Source organism: Coloeus monedula (assembly GCF_965178545.1).
Source record: "Coloeus monedula genome assembly, chromosome: 4".
In the NCBI taxonomy this organism is placed as follows: Eukaryota; Metazoa; Chordata; class Aves; order Passeriformes; family Corvidae; genus Coloeus; species Coloeus monedula.
Genome location: NC_138784.1, coordinates 6,690,643 through 6,703,899, shown reverse-complemented (window position 1 = coordinate 6,703,899; position 13,257 = coordinate 6,690,643). Strand labels below are relative to the sequence as shown.

Sequence of the window (13,257 nt, the reverse complement as noted above, 5' to 3'; positions counted from 1 at the left end):
GACAACAAACCAGTGGGAGGCACCAAGTCAGAATAACAATTTAATGGAGAAATTAAAGAAAAGGGAAAAAAAAAAGAAAACACTGGTTGAAACTGACAGAGTCAGGATACAACCTGACACCCTGTTAGTCACGGTGGTGGTAGCAGTCTGGTAGAATGGTGGCTGCAGTCCTCCTGAAGTGGTGATCCTGTAGAAAGGGTCTGCTCTTCCTCAGAAGGTCCAGTGGTGGCTATGTAGCTCCTGTCCTCTGGGAGTCCAGTGGAAAGGTTGTTTCTGGTGTTCAGAATCTCAGATTATATCCATGATGGGATGCTTGGTTCCTCCCTCTGGGTGGAGCATCTCACAATGGGGTAATGAGTCATGAGGCCAGGCGTTGATTAGGCTCATTAACAGAAGATAGTCCAGAGGGAGTTATCTCTGAGTCATGCGGCAGGACAATGATGGGCCATTAACAGAAAGATAGTCTGGGGGGAGGAGGCAAGGAAACACTGCCCCACCTGATTTCAACAGCTCATGAGGATGGTAATAGAATACACTGCAACCCAGGACATAGTTATGCATCTGATACTAAATTCATGACACACACAGAACCTGTGAAAGAAACGTTAAATATTTAAATGTGCAGGCACTCCCCTGCCCCCAAATATTGGAGCAGACTGCTCATTTTCGTTGCATGGATAGAAAATAGATGATCTTCCCCACTTAAGATGTGTCAAAGCTGAGCATCCCACTATAGGTATCAGACAAGACAGATTCTCCCCTTCACAAACTGCTAGTAATTGAGATGTGGCATTTGTCTCTCACCTTCAACGAATAGGTTCAGGGCACCGCTGTCTTCCACAGAATGCAACATCCCTAGAAGATAAACCACAATAGTCACGAAACTCATTCCTGCTTCTGATCACCAGTGCTGTAATTCCTTGTTAGAAAGAACTGGAATTTTTTTCAGAACTGCTTTCTTTTCCCCACTTCACATACACCAGCCTGACTTTGTCAGATGAGGTGGATACTCTCTGGGAGTATTGCAAAAGTTGCTTCCATAAGCAGGACACAGGGACTTGAGACACTTGGTTCTCTTGCCAATTTTTTATGTGCTCTATAGCTGAAGTCAGTGGCTCCACCTATCTCAGGGAATACGTAACTGCTGTCACCACCACATCTCACTGTGTGTATCCAGTTATACATCTGAAACAACACCCCAGAATGACAGAAGTCAAAACCCAGCTGTGAGTTTTGTCCTTTGTGTCCTCCATTCTTATCAGTTACTATGAACAGTCTTCTCCCTCCACAGCACTGAAAATGCTGAAACCAAATCTGAACACCAGCTTTAAATCAAATGGAAACTATTCCAACATTAAATTGAACCTGAAGGCATCACTTCACATGTTAATTTTACAATGAGACCGTAAGATTGGATATATTAAAATAAACCACTGTCTCGTTATAGGAGTTATTCCAGTTTAGGGGGTTTGATGCGTCCTAATTTGGGTTGTATGGGTGTTAGGTAGGATGGTTGAAGGTTATGATTTAGGTTGTATGAAGTTATGCTGTTTAAACTGTTGAATGGAGTTGGAAGCCCTTTGTTTAAAAATACTGCAGTTAATATAAAGAGGCGAGGAGGTGGTGATATAGAGTATTGAAGGTCCCTAAGCCCCATCGGGATGACATCAGCCTTGAGAGAGGCAGCTGCACCCACCAATCACCAGCCTCCCTCCAACCTGGACCTTGCACCAATCACTCGATGCACCGTGAGGGGAGAGGGAGAGACCTAGTGATGAGCCAATCATCACCTGAGAAGTGGGAAAATAAGCCAATGAACTGAGTTGCTAAGCAACAACCCTGTGGACTGACCAATAGAAGGACTGAAAGAGAACATAAAAGGCAGTGTTCACCTGCAAACACATCCTCCTGTGGCTTCAAGACTCTCACAGGGAAGTCCTTCTGTGATTGAAACCTGCCACAGTGAGGTCCTCCTGCCTCTGGGTTAAGAGGAGAGGGCTACTCCCCCTCCTGGTTCTTCCACCTGGTCTTTTTGTTTTGTTCTCTTTTCTTTTAATTACCAGTTAATCACTTTTGCGGACAACTGGCCCTCATTTATTACAGTCTCACTCTACTACACCCCAGCAGACAAGAAACTGTACCTCCCAGCTCCTTCCAAACTATAGCGTCAGGCATATGGTTTGGATCTCTCCCCCTGTTGGCACACTAAATCACTTGTTTCAATACATCCAATCAAACTACCTCCTGTCTGAGGACTCCACGATGTCTCAGAATTTTGAACAACCAAAGCAATGTTATGACAGGTGAAGAAATTACTTATTTTCTGCCTCATCTGCCTAAACCTTAGTAACTCTAGAAAAGATTTGTACACAGCATTAGTGAACATTTCAATATTAGCTGCATGAAATTCAGGCTTATCTGAAATACACCTCCTCATACATAACACTCCACACTCCACCTCTCTTAACCCTCTTCTGCCTTTGCTTATTCCAATATTCTCTTTCCAAATATATTTTCTTGAATTCACTATTAATACTTCATCCACAGCACTGCTCAAACTTTTGAGGGGTGCCTTTTACACTCTTGCACCAAATGATCCTTGGTTCATCCAAACTCTATCGAAAATGAACATGCCCTTGTTTGTAGCCCCAAGCTTAGACTGGGATTCCAACTGCTCTAGGAGTTACACCAAGTACAGTAAAACCCAAAGCTGTCCTCAAACCACCCAATCATAAAGACAATTCTCAGAGAATTATTTAAGCAGACAAGAGCATTGAAATGCAAGCACAGCCTCCCTGTCTTCTGGGGTATTTTGTGTTAGGGTCATACAATGTAGGGTTGAATTGGCCATAAGCACCACTCTTTCCACTTCTCTGAAGGATTATGTGGGCACACAACATTAAAAAATATTTGTGCAATTAGAAGAACTAAACCTGCATAAAGTTCTAACAAAGCTGCTTTCAAAACATGCACAACACAATTTATGGGCAATCAACTGTTTGAACTACGCAGTGTTTCAAGGCAGGGAAAGGGTCTTGTAAGTTAGTTTTCCCCAAAGAACAAGAAATATCTCTGATGTGCAAATGAGATGGTGGAATTAAAGGAATCTGGGATATTTGCGCTTTGAGGGCAGTCTTATTCCTACCCTCCACCTTGCCCTTCCTGCCTTATATTTCCTCATTTAGACCATTATTTCTTCTCAATCGAGATTTTTAAAGTTTCAAAGACATTTCCCATAGCACCGCTATGCAAACACAAACCAGTAAAGATGTTCAAGATCACTAAGACTTACTGGAAAGACACTTTCTGACATCCTGCTGAACACTATTTTGCTATGAGGCTGACCCACCAGAAAGCAAAAGGTTCTAGTTGTACAGCAACAAGGATTTCTACAAATGTACAGTGATGGTGTGGAAAAACCCCACTGCCTAGATTTGTGTTTTGAGCATTTGATATTAAATCCTGCAACACCTTTTTAAGCTCACACCTCGATTTCTGTATGAATCTTCATGTAACTTGAGAGGCATGAGACCAGAATGGAGGGCATTCACGGGAAAGTCATATGCCAGACATTCCTTATTCTCCAGAAGGACTTCACGGATACATCGAGACACTCTGGAAAACTTGCAAGAGCTTTATGAACATGCCAGTCCTGCTCCTTGGGGAACGAGGAAATTAATTAACCTATTCTAAATCAGTGACAGGGAGTTTTCCGCAGGGAGTAACTACACACCTAACGTAATGGTGGAAGTATGGGGACAGGCACCTCAATATTTTTGCTGGGTTTTTTTGGCTTCAAATGTGGGGAAGCATCATATGTATTCAACAAAAGGTAACTGCCTTCCCCGTGCTGCTCCACCAGGCCTCATCAGAGCTCTTACTGAAGAGAGTTCCTATCAAATGCATGCACACCTCTCGTCTGGTGCCAGCAGCTGGACTGGCACCTCCTGCCAGGCTAGGGCACCTTGGAGACGGGACAGGACGTCCTTCTTGAGCACCAGATACGGATCAAACGCAGCAGCCCGTTAGGCCTTGCGCCCGAGCCCCGCGCTGCTCCCACCACCCTGAGGGGAACAGGGCCACCAGGGCCCGGGTGCCGAGGCGACAGGGCTGGCCAGGGGCCACACTGGCCGAGCCCTGGCCCCAAACTGAGCGCAGGAGAGCGGCAGCCCAGCCGGCAGGGCGGGGCCCGCTGGGGGGATGCTCCGCGGCCCAGCCGCACACGTGAAGGGGCGACGGGGCAGGCGCTGCCCACCGAGGTGCTGCCGTCGCCCAGGTTCTCCACAGCGCAGACGAGGCAGAGCGGCGGGCGAAGCGGCAGCGCCCAGCACGGCCCGTGCTGGCCCCGCCGCCATCAGCCACTGCCGGGGCTGCCGTGTGGCTCCGCCCCGCGCAGGGAAGGCGCCTCCGCCCCGCGGCCGCCCTCGGGGCCGCCTCCCTTCCAGCGGCCGCAGCAGCGCTCCCGCCTTTTCCCGCACAGCACGCGCTGTGGCCATGTTGTGTGGCTTTGGGCGCCAGCCTCCTCTTCCTCCTCCTCCTTCTCATTTTTCCTCCTCCTCTTCTTCCTTCTTCTGCTATTTCTCCTCCTCTTCCTAGCCCTCTTCCTCCGGAGGGCCTTGGGGTAGAGGGAGGCCACCTGCGCGGCAGGAAGCACGTGGAGGCCGGGCGGGTGGGCGGGGGTGCGGCTGGCTGCGGGGAAGGAGGCCCGGGGGGTTGGCGGTCCTGGGGACACCCGGTAGAGGGGGACTCAGCGTCTGGGGTCATCCCTGCACAGTGCCGGGAGCCGGACAGGCTGTGGCTCTGCCAGTGCCAGTCACTAACACTTCTTGTGACCTCGCTGCTGTGCCACCCCGCTGCTGATGTTAATGTTTACACACTCTTTGTGGTTTGCAGAAATAATCCTGATGTGGAAAACGAGGTTCACTCTTTATAAGACTTAAAAAAAAAAGTTTAATAAAAGGGACAATTAGGAGACAATAGCAAAAAGGGTATTATGGCTGGGTGCTTTGGCAGAGATCCAAAGGCACCCCTCTACATCCAAAAGATTGTCTTTAAAAGTACATCTCTTATTGCATATTCATCACAATCATGCATGATTCATAAATTCTTTGGAGTTTCTGTGTATCATCCCATCAGCCTTATCTTCCTCCTTGGCTCCATTCCGTCTCTGCTCCCTCCATAAATTCTTCTCTCTGGTTTCTGGTTTTCCTTCTTCTCTGATAAGATAGTCCAGGAATGTGAAGACTTTCTCTGCCTATGTTTTCTAAATTGACTACATAAACAATAGACATTCTGTATCTTGTATTACATTACAGAACCTAGGTAAAGTTTTTCTAACATTATGCAACATGCAAAAAACCAACATCACAATACATTCTTAACACTGATGCATTCCCTTCCGGGGATTTCTTCAAGTTTTTTGTTAGTGTTTTAATATGTACACTGAAGTGCTTCATTTTGTGTAGTCTTTGTGGTATAAAACACCTGAAGACTGCCCAATAAGTGCACTGCTGCTGGTTTGTAGGATGTAGATGTGTGAGTAGATACACTGTTGAATTTGATGTGAAGCATATCTTTCTTACTTTTCCCTTTCACTTTGATAGAAGAAGAATCCTTACTCTTTTAGGAATAAAATGCAGTGGTGTTTTTTCTGTATGTGCAGAGCAGATGAGAATAATGACATGACTCCAGTAATCAATGTATGTGGTGGACATGATGCCTGTGCAGTGTTGATTGGAACAAAGCCTCCTTTGCTCCTATTGTAATATTTATTTTTCCTTTAGAGTGAGTCAGAAGTGAATCCAAAAGCTTACCCACTGGCTAGATGCACAGCTCACCAAAACACTGCTGGATCTTGTGCAGCAATCCTGCAACTATAAGCAGCTACAAGAGGGAGCCAATGAAGGTGAGACTAGTGTGTTGCAAAGTGTGTTACAACTCATAACAAGGATTTTTTGAGATGCCATGGGTAGAGATTATCTTTTCTCTGTAGCTGTGAATCACTCATTTTATATAGATCTGGCTATTGCTGGTGGTGTGTCTCCTTTCTCCTCCTTCAAGCCTGCTTAAACTATATTCAGGGACAGAACTAAGATGTAATCTTTAGAACAGTTTTATGCAGTTCTTGTAGATTGCCAAATTGTGTTCTTGGTGCATGGTTTGTAATCATGCATGCTTCAGTGGTGTGGTGCTGGGATTACCAGTTGCCTAGCCAGTTCAGAACCATAAGGGTTTGAGGGTATCTCTAGTGCAACCTGCTCAGAGAGTGGCTCCCTTCACATTTGCTTGGGGTTTCACATAGTCAAACTTGTAAAAAACCCACAATACCCAAGGATAGAAACTCTGTAATCTCTTAGAACCCATGTCCCATGCACTAGATCTCCTTCCCACTGAGGCCACTTTCCACATCTCCTGAAACTGTTACACATTAGATGTTCTTTCCAGAAAGACCTAGACTCTCCGGTTTCTTTTACAGCCACCAAAACACTGAACAGAGGCATAGCAGAGTTCATTGTGGTGGCAGCAGATGTGGAGCCCTTGGGAATCATCCTGCACCTCTCCTCTGTGAGGACAAGAATGTTCCTTACATGTTTGTGCGCTCCAAGCAAGCCCTGGGCCGGGCATGTGGTGTTTCCTGGCCTGTCATCGCCTGCTCCATCACCATCAAGGAGGGATCACAGCTAAAGCCTCAGGTCCAGTCTGTACAGGAAGCTACAGAAAGACTCTTGGTCTAAGTGTCCATGAGTGTAAGTGTGTGTGAAATAGAAAAGTGCAAATTAGGGGAAATTCATGTTTAGCTTCATCTGAGATGATAGTTTTGGTATCAGTGTTTAATTTCAAAATGCCGCATTTTTGTTTAATAATGGCTTAATTCTTAGTTTTTCCATCTCCTATACCCCTGCTTTTCTATTATTCCACTCCAACACGTTCTTTCTCATTGTATTACTTCTTGAAAACTGATTGATTGTACAACTGTGTTTCCTGTTTTATGTTTATGTTTTATGTTTAAAAGAAAAAACCCTCCCACCCTTGTCTTCCTGTCTGCCTGCTCAGGGCTTTTTTAACCCACCCATCAGCTTTCTCTGTGTTCTAGTATTTCTGCTAAGTTTCAGCCTCCAGCAGGTGTGAGTAACTCTGTGTTTCTGAACAATTTAGGCTACTCAGGAAAAGGTTCCTCATGTTTAAGTTGCTGGAGTCATTAATGGAGCATTACAGGCCGGGTATAAGGCAGGCAGCAGCTACTGTGTAGCAGCAGGTGGAGCCATGATCAGCAGGTGTAGCACAGCCCTTGTTGAAACCAAGTAAGAGACTTCTGTAAGAGATGCACGGGGAGCAGAAATCTTATAGCAGTACACAACGGGACCTCTCTTAACTTGGTTATTTTTAAATACTGACTTAAAGAAAAAACACTGCAAAGCTAAATAGAACTGTCATTCCCTTGGTGAAGCATTTGCAACTAACTGGATTGTTTCTGCTTATAAAACTAAAGTGCTCAGAAGTTACCTAAAGGCTATTGCAGTGCAGTAATTCATACTCCTTCATTTTTCTTTGCAGATACTGTTACCACTGAGGTTGGGCTTCCTAGGGAAGTGCGGAGACTGAAGAGGCACAGACTCTGCTGGGTGTTGCAAGCAAAGCCAGTTTATTGTACAAGTTACCAGCATTTTATAGTTTACTACTTCTGGGTAGATCCATATGCTCAAGCCCTGTCGCAGTGACCGCTACTGACCACAGCCCAGGCTAGCTCCAGCGGTGTGCGGCAGGAGTGGGGAGCAGCCGGAGGAACAGAGCTTTAAACAGGCTCCTATGAAGCCTCTGCTCTACCCAGGGGAGTGAAGGCTCCAGGCACTGTAGCAGTCAGCAGCCTTCGAGGAAGGGAAAGATAAAAAGCAGCAGGGAGGCTCGCCACTGGATATAATCCAACATTTATTGAAGGAGATCCACGGTGAAGAAGCAACACTTGCAGGGTGATCACGCCTTATAAAGGGGGATTCAACAGGGGGAGTAACCCAACTTAGGGACCAATAGGAGGATTAGGAGGGACGGGCACCAGAGGGGAGGACCTACACCTGGTCCAATGGTCTTGGTGGGAGGAGGGAGAGGGGTCACATGCCCCAGTGGGGCATTGAGGTTTAGGGGATTTCCAAGAGGGGGGGTATCCGAGGGGACAGGGTCTCGGGGGATTGATGGGGACCATATAAGGGTAATTAGGGAGGGCTTGGGTGACGGGCACAGAACAATCCAGAACTCTGAGAGGGGTTTGGGCGATTGGCAGGGAAGGTGCCAGAACAAAGGGAGGGGATAACTATATTGGGAACACCGGGGGGAGCGGCTTGCATCTGGGGCAAACCAACTGGGAGTGGAAGTGGGGGAGATAGGGATGAACCATTGGGGTACAAAGAATATACAAAAATACAATAAAACATTGCACCACAACAAAGCCCTGTGGATACAATATTGCTGGTAGCAAGAATTTTCTTGCTTCTTTCTAAGCCTGTGGGATACTTTTCTCTCTCATGAAGAGATTAGCAGAAGTTCTGTAAACCATAAACACCTGCAACCTTGTAGAACTATGTTTATAGTACAGTAGAAAAATATTTTGACAATGGATGTTTAGGATTTCTAACCAATCCACCCAGGGGGTGGCTGATCCTTTGTCCAATTAGACTATGAAGAAAAAAGTCCATACAAGAGTTTGTAAAATAATTAAATAGATCAATCTTGCTGCACAGTTCCTGCCTGTTGGATCTTCTCTCCTCCCTACGGCTGCAGGATACAGTAATAAAGCCCCCCTGCCCCATTCCCATAGCAACACTATCAAGTCCTTGCAGATTCCCTCTTGTGACAGTGGTGTCCTGGCTAATCATCCTTTTGCAACAGAGGCTCAGGTCATGGTGTCCTGTTTGTCCCATGGTTTGCCTCTTGTTCTTGCCTTGGGTTTTGTTTCATCTCTGCTTCTTTTTCTTGCCTTGAGTTTTTATCTGTCTCATGGCTTTCATGGCACCAGGGCTAGAAGGTCTGCACAACTATCAGCTTTTGTCGCTCTCTGGCTCCTATCAATTCCCCCTCTCTATTCAACAGTCATTATTTACTTTATTTATTAATCAATCTCTGAATACATTCAGTCAAGCAAGGCAAGCATATCACTATGATTAACAGCACTCCTAATATAAACATTCCCATCTTAACTAAATTTTTGATCCATCCAGTGACCCCCACAGTCTCCAAAAAGACTATTAAACCTATCAGCACTATCTTCTGCTTTTAATTTGGCTACACTATCTTGTAAAGCTTTAATACTTGCGCAAATAGACTGTGAGTGATCAGAAGGGTTCATACAGCACATTCCATCAAAATCTTAACATCCATGTCTGTGCGCTAGAAGCAAGAAATCAATAGCAGCTCTATTTTGCAATGTAGTATGCCTAATTGAATCAACATCGGTTAACAATCCTGTTAAAGCAAGCAAAGTAGCATTAGTTTGTCGAGTTAGTCAGCAGCCTAGCTTGTTTAACAATCCCAGTGCATTTCCAGCCACTATTCCTGGAGCAAAAAAGGAGGCTTCCCAACGTCTTTGTAGTGACCAAAAGTTGAGATTAAAATCACAGTCGGGGCAAATGCATGAGTACTGTGCTTTTCTATGTTGCAAAATCATGGATGTGTTAGGTGTTAACAGCGAGAATCGCCCCAAACTACAGGGTCCTCCCTTAATATGAGATGGAATAGCAGCCTAAGCTCTGTCTCCACAAATAAAAAACACTCCTGCTGGTAGTGATAATGGAGCATTAGTAGAGCGAGAGATAATATTAGTAGTGCAGTTACAGCAAGCACTTGCATTTCTAAATACAGGCTGGATCGGAGAAACATCCCATGCTTTAGATTGGTTGCTCCTGGAATAATTAACACAGACGTCCATTTTTGTGGACCCCAAAGGCTCTATTTCTTGGGGCTCAAGAGTTGCATGAGGGAGACACGGGACCCATTTGTCCCAAGCATGATTCTCTGAATCAAGAATGTGAGCTTGAGAGGGATGTGGCCACTCATCTAAAGGTAAACCAACAAGGCAAGTAGAAAATGGATTTTCAGGAGAGACCGTGGCCAAGCATAAAGTATCCTGCCCTGTTAGATTGGCTAAAGTTATCCATACATTTGTTTTTGGCTGATTAACAGGCCAAGCAAAAGTAACAGAAAGAAGTATTAGTACTAAAAAAGCTTTTGCTAGCATAAAGCAAGCTTTACTTTTTAACAAGAGTACTACTAGAATATTTGGCCACCGTAGTGGGCCATTTTTCAGTGAAGACTTCCAAGTGTTCAGGCAAGCAATAGCTGTGCCGGCACACTAGAATCTTTATCTGTATAGCACGATTCAAGGATATTAATCCTTTTGTGTATTCTGATCAGCTGGTTGTTTGATGAAGGGTCTGATGTTCTTGGCTGGAACCCAGTGAGGACCGGTGTCTGTGGAAATACAAGCATAACCCATTCCTCATGTAATGAGGGGAAGTGGACCTATGATTTGCTCTCTTTCTGGGTCTTTTACAAGGACTCGTGCTTTCTGCCCTGTGTTTAATGAAGTTTCCTTAGAAATAGAAAAGTGTTTATTATAGGGGGAACCTTGGTATCATAGCCATTAAAAAAATTAAAAACATACAATGCCTTGTGTAGCCTTTCCATTGGTGTATATCCCTGCATTCCCCCCTTCTGTTGTGCTAAAAGATGCTTAAGTGTTGAATGAGCACATTCAATAATTGCTTGTCCTGTGGGAGAGTGAGGGATGCCCGTAATATGAGATTTTCCCCATAAGGTGAAAAAGGAGGAAAGTCGTTGAGAAGTGTAAGCAGAACCATTATCAGTTTTAATCTGCTGGGGAATCCTCAAAGCTGCAAAAGCTGCCAAAAATGGCGACAAACATCTTTGTCAGTTTCTCTTGTATGACATGATGCAAACAATGCACCTGAAAAGGTGTCAGTAGATGAGTGAATATGTTTGAGGCGGACAAATTCAGGATAGTGAGTGACATCTGTTTGCCATACCTGAAGGCTTTGTAGGCCACGTGGGTTAATTCCCGGTGAGCCTGTAGCAAAATTATGATGCTGACAATCAGGGTAAGCAGCAATGATGTCTTTTGCTTGTTGGCGCTTTAAAGCAAATGTGTGACAGAGGGCTGAAGCATTCTGGTGAAAAAAGGAATGACTAAGTTTGGCTTGGGCAAAATGATCGGGAAGTACCTGAACAGGAAAGGTAAGCAAATCAGCTTGTTGGTTTCCTTCTGCTATAAAACCAGGTAATGTTGTGTGAGAGTGAACATGCATAACAAAATGAGGATGTTTTCTGGTGTCTAAAAAGGAAATTATTGTTGCAACCACTGAAAAAGATCAACATTAGAAACTTTTCTCAAAACAGCAGCTTCAGGTCTTTCAACAATACCTGCAACATAAGCAGAATCTGTTATCAAATTTAAAGGTGTGGGCCATTTTTGAAAAGCACAAACAACTGCAGCTAATTCCACAATTTGTGAAGACCTAGAAACTACAGTCACATCGGAGGCCCATGTACCAGTCTTACCATCCCTCCAAAGTAAAACAGATTTGTGGGATTGTCCAGAGCCATCAGTTTGCTTTCACCTGGAGAGGTGTACAGTACACCTGTAACTGGCTGCCCCAGGTGGAAGCACAGTCCCATCATATGCCATGGACTGATCCAGATTGCACTGGAAAAGAGTGAGGCTTTGGAACATCTACAGTATAGAGATGATGTCATCATATGGGAAAACAACAGTAGGGGAACTTTTCAAGAAAGGAGAAAAGATTATTCAGATTCTTATGAAAGCTGGTTTTGCCATTAAGCAAAGTGAGGTTAAGGGATGTGCTCAAGAAATTCAGTTTCTAGGAGTCCAGTGGCAAGATGGACGTCAACAGATCCTGACAGAGTTAATCAACATGATCAGCGCTATGTCCCCACCTACCAACAGGAAGGAAACCCAGGACTTTTGGAGGATGCATATCCCAGAGTACAGCACGATTGTAAGCCCTCTTAGTCTTATGACACAAAAGAGAAACAATTTCCAGTGGGGCCCTGAACAACAACAAGCATTTGAACAAATAAGCAGGAGATTGCCCATGCAGTAGCCCTTGGGCTAGTCAGAATGGGGCAGGATGTGAAGAATGTGCTGTGTCTGTGGCAGAAGGGATCTGGAGAGACTTGAGGACGACTGCTCGGGTTCTGGAGTCGGGGATACAAAGGGTCTGAGGCCAGCTACACCCCACCCGAGAAAGAGATTCTTGTGACTTATGAGGGGGTCGAGCTGCCTCAGAAGTAATTGGAACCCCAACTACCAGTGCTGGATTGGATGTTTAAGGGAAAAGTTCCTTCCACACATCATTCCACCAACACCACATGGAGCAAGTGGATCACTCTGATCACACAGAGAGCCTGGATAGGACATCCTAATCGCCCTGGGATTCTGGAAATATAACAAACTGGCCTGAAGGTGAGAGTTTTGGATTATCCTCTGAAGAAGAGAAGGAGCAAGTGACAGGTGCTGAGGAAGCCCCACCATATGACAAGCTACTGGAGAGTGAAAGAACATATGCCCTCTTCACTGATGGTTCCTGCTGAATTGTAGGTGCTAATCAGAAATGGAAAGCTGCAGTATGGAGCCCCACACGACGAGTTGCACAAGCTACCGAGGGACAAGGTGGATCGAGTCAGGTTTCAGAGCTTAAAGCCGTCCAGCTGGCTTTGGATATTGCTGAACGAGAGAAGTGGCCGAGGCTCTATCTCTACACCGACTCGTGGATGGTAGCTAATGCTCTGTGGGGATGGCCGGATCGCTGGAGAAAGGCCAACTGGCAGCGCAGAGGGAAACCCATCTGGGCTGCTGAGATTTGGCAGGGTATTGCTGCCCAGGTAGAGAGGCTGACTGTGAAGGTTCGACACGTGGATGCGCACGTACCCAGAGTCGGGCTAATGAAGAACATTGCAACAACGAGCAGGTGGACCGAGCTGCCAAGGTGAAAGTATCAAAGGTGGGTCTGGACTGGCAGCACAAGGGAGAATTATTTCTAGTTCGTTGGGCCCATGATGCTTCTGGTCATCAGGGATGAGATGCAACATATGGGCTTGTGACTGAGGGGTGGACCTAACTATGGACAGCATCTCACAGGTCATCCACAGCTGCAAGATCTGCACTGCAATCAAACAGGTCAAGTGGGTGAAGCCTCTGTGGTACGGTGGACGATGGTCAAAGTGCAGGTA

The 13,257-nt window shown here is 45.5% G+C and overlaps 1 pseudogene across 1 annotated transcript; it reads left to right on the top strand.

Annotated features, from left to right (window-relative positions):
- The first annotated feature begins 3,741 nt into the window (after positions 1-3,741).
- Positions 3,742-6,734, top strand: LOC309572701 (NHP2-like protein 1; annotated as a pseudogene). Its single transcript has 3 exons — positions 3,742-3,750; positions 5,784-5,905; positions 6,476-6,734. The product of its transcript is annotated as an NHP2-like protein 1 (transcript).
- The last annotated feature ends 6,523 nt before the right edge of the window (positions 6,735-13,257 follow it).